The 11,683-nt window shown below is 29.2% G+C and overlaps 1 protein-coding gene across 1 annotated transcript in view; it reads right to left on the bottom strand.

Annotated features, from left to right (window-relative positions):
- LOC117177004 overlaps positions 1-7,866 on the bottom strand; it is a 105,661-nt gene extending 97,795 nt beyond the window's left edge. Inside the window, exon 1 of the mRNA XM_033367448.1 lies at positions 7,710-7,866. The gene's annotated coding sequence lies outside the window, so the exon portion shown is untranslated. The remainder of the gene's footprint in view (positions 1-7,709) is intronic.
- Between the last annotated feature and the right edge of the window lie 3,817 nt (positions 7,867-11,683).

The raw sequence follows: 11,683 nt of genomic DNA, 5'->3' as shown, positions 1-11,683 counted from the left end.
GAATCCAAAATTTGCAGCTTAGTATACACAGATTCCTTTACTCTGGAACATAACTAATATTTTCCAATAACATTACTTTACGGAAATGCACGCTTGAGAAGCTTTTGTTGTGGATTTTTTAATATTAAACTTTCTCCAATTGGATAATAATATCACAAGTTGTTTTTGTATTTATCGTTTCATTTATCGTTTCATCAAATAAATAAATTGGTCTTTCGAATTAGCACCAATGTTTCTGTCAAATGGAAATTATTTTTGACACTGTCAATTTAAAATTATTTAATGCAAAACTACTTAATTTGGAATAGGATTTTTTATTTAGAGTGATTTGCATTTTCTAATGTTGCATCTTTGCATATGAATAATTTCGAGTGTTTAATCAACTTCTTTCTCGAAATTACTATAAAAATTAATAAAAACTGATTTTCAAATGAATGAAATTTTAGGCTTTTAAAAAAATGTCCATCTTTTCAGAGCTTCGTTTGAAAATATTAAGTATTTTTAAGGGTTGGAACTCTAAATCTGAATCATTGACATTATTTGCCGTAGTAATTAATAAATGAAAAAGATCTTACTACCCATTTAATTATAAATGTATATTGTAGATTTATAGGTCGGAAATCTAATCTCCATTAATATCCAGCCTGACTTTACAACTTGATCGATTCAGAGAGAGTAGAACAACTCCAGTGAATTCCCGTACATTGACACCGCGGCAAATTCATTTGTAACTTTGCCTGGCCGAATTCCAGGGCCAAATCGGATTCGGTATTCGCGGTGCAACGAGGTCAGTGTACTGTCAGTACTCATATCGCGTCTGCGCATCTAATTGCGGCTTTCCTTCAAATTGACCCTTCCTCACATTCTTCATTTACTATTTCACTAATTTTCAGATTTATTTTAATTAATTATTTTTGTAATTTTCATTCTCTTCCTTCAAAATTATATTCTATTGTAATAAAAGAAAAAGCTAATTATTTTTTATCCTCGGGTACTTTTCCTATACTGGTAAATTCAACATTTTATGACTACTCTTTCAATGTATAAAAAGGCTTCGACTTATTAAAATATTAAATAAAATAAGTATAAAGGGCTCAGTTTTAATTATAAATTGCAAAAATCTCTTCAGCTTATTTCTCTCATTAATTTCATATGAAAGTTGTCTTTTCTTTTTGAATATTTATAGAAATAAGTTTATCGTTCTATTTTTCGGGAAACATTGCTACTAGGAGATTTTGTTTATGCGCATTATGGGATATTTTCCGTCAAAACAAGTCATAAATAGGTCAACCACAGGTCGTCCGCGAAATCCCATGAACTCGCGAAACGCAGGTGGATAAACATTTCTCAACTAGGTCATTCAATCCCTCAACTTATTATAAATCTCCATGATATGATAGGCAACATTTACGCATCGCTGATTGATATACAAATTAGATTATAATTAAAACAACAAATTTAGAATTATATCTTTATAATAATTCTTAATATTTAAAAATCAAAAATTAAATTATAGTTAATTAGAATAAAAAACAGTGATCGTATTTACGAAGTTATATATTATCCTTATATTTTTGTATCAGCGTATCACAAAAATATTTTCCCCTTATCCTGCGAAAGTCTCAAGTTAAAAGAAAAATGTCGTAAAATTAAGAAAGTTATATTACGTATAATACATTAAATATTCTTAAAAAGTATAGAATATAGTTATCAAAGTAGATCGAAAAAATTCAGATATACAAAATTGGACGTCTTATGTAGATTAAACAAACAAATTAATATAATAGATTTTTCCAAAACTCAAATATTAACTAACTTTGTTCTAATTTATTTTACTCGTGCGCAAATTAACTGATCGATTCTATATTTCACAGAGCTGATATGGAACCAAAAATTAAGCTTTTCCATGCTAGGTTGTTTTTATATATCTCAAGTATATTTTAGCACCCCACCCTTATACCCATTTGTTTACATTAATTTAAAAAATGATTTTATAGCATTTTCACTATTTTCTTGTCCAAAATTTTAACGGAAAAAGTAGCTCAATTCTTAGGAATTTGTAGGAAACTTTTATATAATCTCTTGATAGCGTATTTCTATCTCTTAAATACCAATTTGCAGTGAAAACCTTGAAATGTCCTACAGTTTTGTTCAAAACTATAGGCTTTATTTTAGAATTTAAATTTTTTTTCAAATAATGTTTTTTTCGTTAAAAAAAACGACAAGAATGTTTGAATACTGTAAATATTATTTGAATTATCTTAACTTCTTGTTAACAATTTTGAATTTCATCACTGAATGATAATCTGAAAATTCTTATGTATTTTTATTAAAAATACCAACTCTTGACTAAAAACACTAACCAAAAACTGACATAAAATACCAAAAGATTTTTCGAAGTTGAGAATCTTCTTGAAAATGTATTTATTTTTGTTTAAAATAAACAATTTTTGGTGAAAAACATTCAAAAATTATACATTTAAAAAATATATTTAACGCTATTCCTGGAGAAAACTGCTAGCTTGACAAAAACAATATTGAACAAAATTATATTATCTTCCTTAAAATATCATTTCTGTTGCTAAAAATACCAATTTTTAGTGTGAAACGCTAACATCACCTAAAACTGTTAGAATGTTGCGAATCTTTCCTGAAATGTTTCAAATATATATTTTTAAATTAATAAAATCAATTTCTGGCAAAAAAACTCTAACATATCAAAAATTGTTAAAGGATGTTTTAAATTGTCGAAATTATAACGATTCTTGTTTAAACTAACCAATTTCCTATGAAAAACGCTAAACCTTATTATTGTTTAAATGCGTTAAGCAGTATTCGGGATCTAATGATTTTTATAAACACTAGTGGGTCAACAAATTTGTTCTCTTCTATGAAATAACAATATTTATAATTAATAGTACCGATTTACAGTAAAAAATGGAAACAAAAGCAAAAAATAAAAATGTAAAATAATTGTCAATTTCGTAATTGACATATAATCTGAAAAATCGTTGGATTTTTTTATTAAGAATATCAATTTTCGACAAAAAACGCTACAATAACAAAAAATTATTCCAAGATTTCAATTTTCTTAGAAATATATATCGATATTTCTGCTTAAAAGCGCTAGCTTAACCTAGAGTTTAAACCAAATTATAAATATTCTCAAAAATTAAATTATTTTTTACTAAAAGTACCGATTTCCGATGTAAGACGCCAACATAACCTAAAATTGTTTACAGTTTGTGTATCTTCTTTTAAATCTGATTATTATTATTGTTTAATATAAATTTTAATTTTCTGACGAAAAATAGTAACACTATCCCAAATTCTTTTAAAATACAAATTTTTTGCTTAAACCTCTAACGTTACCTAAAATTGTTTCAAAGATTAGGAAGAACCTTTGAAATCTAATTACTTCTGTTTTAAGAAGCCAATTCCCGCTAAAAACATCAACACAACAAAAAAAAGGTAATTTACAAAAATGTGTATTCTCTAAAATCTAATCATTTTTTAAATACTTTTTTCTGTGTCAAATGCTACCATAAACTAAAATTGTTGAAAGTAAGATTAATTAAGTTAGAAAGTTTTTCTTTTGTATCAGTGGTTGACAAATATTAAAAATAAGAGAAATGAGGGAAATTAGTTACATTTCTTATCACGTAAAAGGAAAATATTTGCAAGTACGACACTGAGGCTTATTACACAGGGAACAATGGCTATTAAGATTTATAATCTGGATTTTTATTATATGACAATGATCTAGATATTAAGGTGCAATATCTTCATATTAAAATTTAATACTCAGATATTGAAGCTGGATATGATGTATCTGTATATTTTCATATTTCAAGTTCCATTGTTTGGATATTGAATTTAAATATCAAGATATTACACTTAAATAACTGGATCGTTGTTTTATGGTTAAAAATCCTGACATTGAGTTTTAATATCTGGTTTATTCGGGGAAAAATCTACTTTCTATTTAAATGTACAATATGAAAAAAAAGAAAGGGTATAAGTGGCTGGACCAGCATGCAAAAAATGCCATCAAACTCAGTAATAAGCTTTGAATTCAGAAAAACTAAGAATTTGTATTCCTATGAATACGCAATTTTTCCTCCGTCTAAAAATCCCGCAACGGGAACAGAAAAAGTGCAAATCCTATTCCTCTCAATTGACTTAGTCAAATTTAACGAAAGAATTTATTTAACCAATTTTTCACTATTAAATCTTTTTATAACTTATAAATTCGAAAAATTATTAATTTTATAATCATTTATATTTTAATAAAATATTTAAACGTGTTAAAACATGCATTAAAGGAATCTATTTAAATGTGTAAATTAAAATAATCTTAACTCTTGAGAGGCGGACTTGAATTAATTATGATGAAATTTTCCAAACTTATATGCCACATAAAGAAATAAAAACAATTCATTACACATACTTTGTGAACTTATTAGAAGAAATTAAATAATCTCAAAACACAAACACTTTTGAGGAATAGAATACATCTCTGTGAGGTTTATCTCTCGGTACAATTACAAGGAATTAAATATATTGAAAACCCGTTCTCTTCTGGGGAATAGGAACCTATGGGGCGCCCCCTATGGAAATAGAAATAAATTAGTTTTTGAGATATCCTATTCTTATAGTGACGTTTTAGACAGATGAAATAATCGCGCATTTAAAATAAGAGAATAATCTTTAAATTTACGTTGAAATCTGTAAATATTCATTTTTCTCTATTCAACGCTTATTGCCGGGAAGGGAATAAAATGTTGAGTCATCCTTTTAAAAGCAAACAATTCAAAAAAATTTTCCCAAGATTTCAAACCGTTAGTCGCCAAATTGGATGAGTTAGGGGCGGATAACGTCCATTTTAGTTTTTATTTATTTTGTTCAATCGTTAAAAAAAATCTGAAAAAATTCAGAGAACTTTTTTCAATCATTCTCAACATTTTCTCAACGTGTATGTTTTTTCCAAAAAAATCTCGCGAGATATTTCAACTCAACAAAATTAAATTTTATTTTTTATTCTTTTTGTGTGATAAAACTCAAGTATTTTTTGCCACAGAATAGTCACCTGAAGGGCTATTATTGTAAATTTTTCAGATATTTAAATTTGGAAAATCTTAGAGTAAAAGATTTAAAACAGTAATTTTTATATTATATATCTGTAAAAATTCAACTTTAGATTTTTAGTTATAACCCCCCCCCCCCACCAATTTCCTTGTTTTTCAGAAAAAGAAATAGGTTCATTTTTTTAACGTTAAAATGTACCCCCGAGCCATTGAAAAAAATAAGTAATTGTCACAAACTTTTTGTGAATTAAAGTATAGTCAACTCGTAAGGAGTATTCAAGGCATATTTTCCAACCAATAACATTTAGTGTTGACACCACGAAACCCCTTTTGTTTTGCCCGGTAAATGCCTCGAAAAATGATAAATAGCAGTTTTCTATAAAATTCATGCTACATACGGTATTTTTTGGAATTTTTTCAACATGAATTATTTTTAATTGATAAATGATTTGTTTCCAAATATTTTTTAAATTATTTCAAATGATTTAAACAATTATTATTTCTTGAAAGATTTTTTTTCCTCCTTTAAATCTTGAATAGTTATTATATTTCGGGTTAAATTATACAAAGTTCAAGTGTTGTCGTTCTTAACTATTCTGTCCTCTTTTGACTATTCTGTGGTAAAAAACTGAATTAGTACTTGAGTTTTATTACCAAAAAGCTACAAACAAAATTTTTTTAAATTTTTGTGAGTTCGAAATTCTCGTCAAATTATGTTCGAAAAAATCATGCACGTTGAGCATGACTGAAAAGAGTTCTGTGATTTTTTCAGATTCGCTGACTCAACATTTGATTCCCTTTGGTGTAATTTTTCGCATGCTTAACCGACTATACCCTTTAAGAAGGTTGACGATTGGAAAGTAAAAAAAGTATTTCAAATTGCCAGCATGAAATGAATAAGGATTCTACTTATTCGTTCGTAAAAAACTAGTAACTGAGTTCTCCTTAACTTTGTGACCAAAACAAACTTTTTCAATATGAATTAGAGAATTCGAGCCATAATTTAGGTTAGTAAAATATCTACTAATTATTAGTCGTTTTTACCCATTTTAATCCAAAATGATTCATAACTAGCCTCAATCTTTGAAGTTAGGTGTTGGTTTTCTACTTTTATGCATGAGGATATGCTAATATTGGATAAAACATGCGAAGAAGAAAACATGTTTGTCTGGAACTAATTAAAGGTAAACATGGGTTTTATAATTAATATTTTTAAATCAATATTGATCATAAATCGTCAAAAATTTTAGTAAAATCAATTAGTGATTCACTTTTTACCAAATTAGATTTAGCTACATTATAGGCCGAGTATTGTCTTCCGGCAAAGTACGCAGGATTTTATTTCTCTCTTTCGTCATATTTGGCCGTTTTAGAGAATTCACGTACGCTTGGAATCATTGTAACAGATGGAGGTTATGTCCACGGAGAAAAAAGTTGACTGCATCTCACAGATTTTTTTTGCTTATGTCATGAAAACAGATTCGAGGTTAAAGCAACACGTAAAAAAATCTCCTTAAAAACGAATATCAAAAATTGACATTCGGTAGATGTGCTTAATTGTTTTTTTTTTTTGTTTTTTTTTATAATAAAAACCGTTTCTTCGTGTGGGAAATGTGAATGGCTGTACTATGAAGATAGTTTGAAAATTAATTTATCGTAAGTTTCCAATTTTTTCTATTTTTTGTAACCAAATTTTCATAAATTAAAAAAAAAATATTCCGTGTGTGGAAAGGGCGGCGAGTGTGATCGAACTCACGTTTGAATTCCAAAGAATTTATGATGAACTCCAAAGAATTCGATATTAAATTTCCCCATGTTGAAAGGGAACAATGAAATCCATAAAAATAGGCCGAAATAGAACATTAAAGTCCGAAAAAATATGCTGAAAGAGAATGCAGCGCATACAATGTATGTGGACATCCGCATGAAAAGGGCCCTTATGGCCGATTCTAGTTCAGGAGATATTCACGTTTTTCTAAGTTGAGGTCAAAATTATTATTTTCGTGTTCAAGTGGGGGATGATTCCTGAATCTATAATGAATCTGTTAAGACTATACTTATATCCTGAAAGTAACGAGAAGTAGAAATATTAATTCTCGTTCGAAGAAAAAGTATAACACGTGTGCTTATATTTTACTCACCCGGTTTAGAAGCTTTTTTCTCAAATAACGATTTTTCGATGTTCCAAATTCAAAAATTCTCCGGCGACTCGTTTTTCAACTTAAAAGGTTCGTTTTAGAGCTAAAATGACGGGAAATAAGGGCCCTTCTCATGTGGACACCCACGTATAATCATCATGAATAAAAAACGTAATTGTTAACTGGTGCAATATTTGTTAAACAAATATGATAGTATCATAATAAAACAAAATCCCGTTAAAAATAGTGACGTTCATTCACTGCAAAGGCGCCTCACTCGACATGAACCATTAAAGAGGAATACGTAAAATGTCGATACAATTATCACAACAAATTTGTGAAAATCCAAAATATGATCAATAATTGGAGGTTAAATATGATTCTAGCACATTTTAGATTGTGATTCTTTTTCATTTGACATTTTTTTGTGATTGTTTACTTTTGCGTACTATCATGAAGCGCATGTGGACTGGAGTCTACTTACTTTGCCGGATGCACAGGGACTTCTTTACTCGATGAACTTTTTCTAAGTATTTATATGTTTCTTTTTCAGGAAATAAACCTTTTTTCAATTGCTTAATTAAAATTTTCGAAAATAATTATCAAGATTTCAAGACACGAGTAGCGAGATCGAGAGATGTCGTTTCAACAGTGTGCTGGTCTCGCCAATACTGAGCTTTTCGAGGTTCGTGTCCTGATCGATAAGTCACCCTCAGCCTCCCACTTGCCCCTGCTAAGGGTACTTTCACACCATCCAGGGCCGTAACTTTTCCCATTCAACTGATGTCTTAGTGAAATTTAATAACAAAATTTGTTTAACTTTTTCTCGGGTATTTATCCCGATTTTTTTAACATCATCCATGGACTAAGTCAAGTGCCTAATGAGATGAGGATCATACGAATTAGTGTAATACGATGTTTAAAATCTTTTGTGATAATCTTGAAGTAGGCACATAATTATAGGAACATGCTATAGTTTGAAGTTCACCTTTTACAGCTGTTGTCCGCATACAGCGGCCAAGAGTATTGAAGGTGACATCAGTCATCTCTGGATGCTCTTTTTTTTAGAGCTATACCATATTGACATTTTATTTTTTAATTATTATTTAATGATTATTATTCAATATTTATTAACATTTACCAAAATCTTAAGCAATCGAGGATTCGTGTCTATACTAAATTTAGAAGCTCGCGTCGAAATATTGATATATGTAATATCTGACTTCGAAGTGTTGCTTTGTCCTAAAAAACACGAATATTTTCGAAAAATATATTATTGAGGAATTAATATTTATTAATTTTTAATTAAATTAAATTAATCCTTAGTTTAATATTTTTAAATTATAATAAAAATAAATTTTAAAGAGCTTTATATTTTTATGAAAAAAGGATGTTAATTCTTATGCTTATACACACGTACTTTAATATCAGAAAACTCGTGGGACAACAGGCAACCAAAATGTGGCCATTTTTTATTTTATACTCAAGTTTAAATCAGATATAAAAGCGTATTTTGGACTTATTTGTCATGTAAATTTTTCAAATCATTTTATTATTTATATTGACATTTTTATTTCAAGTGTTAAGAAAAATGCCACATTTATGTGCAAGATGAAACTGGAAAAATGTCCCGATCTATTATGTCAAATATTATTTAATCAAGCCAAAAGCATATACAACAGTAATTAAAATTAATGCTTGGCATGAGAGCTATTGAAATTGAAATAATAATATATTTATAAATAATTTTATTATTATTATTTATAAATGATAGTTATTTTAATAATTGAGAGATTGGACGCAATGAGCAGACGAGCGCTCGAAAACGCTAAAAAGTATTGTTAAAGCGTCTCATTATATCCAAATTGTAAAGTTCAAAAATATTAATGCAGTATCTTCTATTCGTGCCTACAAAATAAAAATTTTAACTGACTATTGCTCAATAATAATTAATTGCAAACTGAAACCAGTTGGTATTTTTTTTTAGTTTCGCTGACAAAAAGCAACGATGGAACTACAAAGTTGAAAAAATTTTCAGTAAGGGATATGTTCCTCACTATTTAAGGAACATTTTGGAAAATGTTTATAATCGATTTATTGAAAATTGACGAAATTAGGTATTTTAAATGAAAACATACGATGCCATTCCGCTAACGACGAGTAGGGCGCCTGATAGTATTTAATGCTGTTGGTGGTATAGAGCATTACCTTGTAAAAAAACCTAATTCCGACAATTTTCAATAAATCGATCTGATTTTTTCAATTAATTATTAATTAACAAGAGTAAGTTTTGATTTTTTTCTTCATTTCTTAGACATCGATAGAGTATAATGCATGTATGCACGAAATTAAAAAAAATTAAACTTGGTGAAAAATTTATTTCATTTAAAAAAAATTCTATTATTAAGAATGTTCATGGGGGAACAAGTTTAAATTAAAAAAGTTCCTTCTTGTCATGCTCTACAAACCCGTATTTAAAAAATGTAAAGGTTTGAGTTTTTCTGGATGTTAAAAATTTGGAAATCACGAAGCACTTGGACAATAATTTTTAATGTTTTCTAACGCTCGCACCCTTATTTCACCTTAATTTCAATAAACAGTTAATTTGCGTTTCTTCTTTTTTTATATTTGAACTTCTTTAATATATTTGTCTTGTAATATGCATAACTTTCCTTTAAAACTCAACACTTTAGAAACTTTCCACATTTTTCAAGATCAATAATTCCTCGTGTGAAAAAATCTTCAGATGCTGGCCCGGCCCAGACCAGTGTGTCTGGTTTCCAGTCTTGATGTTGGCTGGATATACATAAACTCTGATCTGGACAGGACTAACGCCAGTCCTGGACCAGATCAGATCTTCCAGATTAGATGATCTAGATAAGGCCAGATCTAGGCCTTACAAAAGCACCTCTATGCATTATTTAACAAATTAATTTGGTTCTACTATGTCATAACTTTATTTTTTCATGCTTTTGTGCGTAAGGAATAAGTTATCAAAATTATTGGTTGTACTGTAGAAAAATTGACTTAAATCTTCAATTAGAAAGATACAAAATAAACTTCTTTTGAAGAAAGTGGTAAATAAACATACCATGAAGCACGGAGTACGGTGCTTCATTTCATTTTTACGTATCTTTATGGTTATGGATCTGATATGTTAGGTCAGTAAACCTTAGCATGCTGGTAGCGATCTGTTGTTACAGCAAATCAGCTATGTTGTTACAACTGATCTGATAAGCTGTAACAGTTAGTTCTGGTTTACGGCAATACTCAATCATTAGCCAAATATAATCATGCAGCAAACCCACATTTGCTATAATAGTATGTCGATTTGCTGCTATAAAATATTGTAGCACGTTGGTTGGTTATATCACTCAACCTAATATTCTGAGGCAACGAAGCTATGCAATGATGAGCAGCGTCGGCTGGTGTACATTGTCGTCACACAGAAATCTTTTCAGGATTTCCGTGTCACAAGCTTTGTTCTCCATGGCAGGGGGAATGTCTGAAATTGAAACATGCATATAATTACAATTAAATCGACTGATATCACTGTTAATAAATTGTACTTCTGTGCATAGTCATAATTACGTTTTACTTCCGAGTCCAAAGTGTTGTCGAAGATGACTTAATTTCTTCCAATGTATCATAAGCCTCACGCTCACAACTGGAGGCAGGAAATAGTTAATCACGTGTCTAACTGTGAGTTGCGCATGCGTAATCAGAAAGAAGTCGCACGCCCTTCATGAAATATAATTACTGAAAACTGATGAAGCTCTCATATAAATGACTGTAAATCAGAATTCATGAAGTTTTTGCTTATTCATACAAAAAGGCTTATTGTTTTCCAGCATAGTAATTAATCCAGAACAATTGTTGCGTCTCTGAAAATTCGGTATAAAACTAATATGATAATTTTTCAAGACGAAATTTATGAAAAATATTATAAATATCAATTTAACATTTTAAATCAATTCTATTTTACTGAAAAAAATTCTGAAAGATCTTTTTTCAATTGAAGGAGTTGATAAATTATAATGGATATCGACTATAACGTAGCAGCATAGTAGATCGGTTGGCACGCTCAATCTCAAAATTAACAAATACAACAGTCCTGTGAGAGCAAAGTAAGATCTGCTGCTACAGCAAGCTGGATTTGTTAAAACAGCTAACTGGATATGTTAAAACAGCAAACTTAAGGCTTGCCAGTTTCTGCTAAGCTGGCAGAGTAAATTTATTTTTTTCCGTGATCTTTTAGAAGCATGTAATAAATAATCATACCGTGGAGTTAGATTTTATTTAATAAGATTATATACTATTTTCAACATGCAGACTAAATAATATACCGTTTTATATAATACTAGGCAGTCTGATAAGTACCTGAAAATTCTAAGAGATGGCATTAGTATTCACTAATGTGAACCATTTTCGTCGAGCTTGATCGTTCAAATGACGCCT

The sequence above is a fragment of the Belonocnema kinseyi genome, chromosome 7 (assembly GCF_010883055.1).
Source record: "Belonocnema kinseyi isolate 2016_QV_RU_SX_M_011 chromosome 7, B_treatae_v1, whole genome shotgun sequence".
Taxonomy (NCBI): domain Eukaryota; kingdom Metazoa; phylum Arthropoda; class Insecta; order Hymenoptera; family Cynipidae; genus Belonocnema; species Belonocnema kinseyi.
Note: the sequence above shows the minus strand (reverse complement) of the source record. Positions and strands in the feature narration are given on the sequence as shown.